Below are 783 nucleotides of genomic sequence, written 5' to 3' on the forward strand. Positions count from 1 at the left end.
ATGCAAAAATTTTTTTTTTATATAATAGAATAGATAGATAATAAATATATTTTCTTAAATTAGTATAATTGTGCATTATTCATTAAATATTAATTGTAATATTGTAATATAATTATAATAAATATATTTTTCTAAAATAAATTTATTTAGAGAAATATAAATTGGTTATTAATAACCGGTGCCATTATCATATAATTATCATATTATATTATTATTATCATTATTATTATCAATATAATTAAAATGATTAAAAATATTTTCAATTGATAATTGATAAGTAGTTTAATAATGCATTAAATATTGATTTTATATAACTATAATAAATATATTTTTCTAAATTAGTATAATTATGCATTATTACTTAAATGCTAATTATAATAAAAATATTTTTATAAAATAAACTTAGAAGAGAAAATAGTACATCCATTTTAGCGGAAAAATGGATTCATGAGGAATCGACACCTCACTTCTATTAGTTGGGAAAAACCCAATTTTAATATATTAAGTAGATATGATACAAGAATATAAATCATTTCTGAATAGATTTTAACAAAAATAATTCTCCATAATAATTTCTTTTGCTATGATAATAAAGAAGATAATTCAAGAATAAATTTATCTCATATTCGATTGTACTTGTTCAAATCGATTTTAAATTTTAATATAAGAGTAGGAATTTAAATATTTTACTCATGAATAAGAAAAAAATATCTACAAATTAACCACTAATATTGTTTAAAAAAATAAAAAGATAAAATTTTAATGTAAATATTTTAATTAAAT

This window comes from Arachis ipaensis, chromosome B05, assembly GCF_000816755.2.
Source record: "Arachis ipaensis cultivar K30076 chromosome B05, Araip1.1, whole genome shotgun sequence".
NCBI classification, from domain to species: Eukaryota; Viridiplantae; Streptophyta; class Magnoliopsida; order Fabales; family Fabaceae; genus Arachis; species Arachis ipaensis.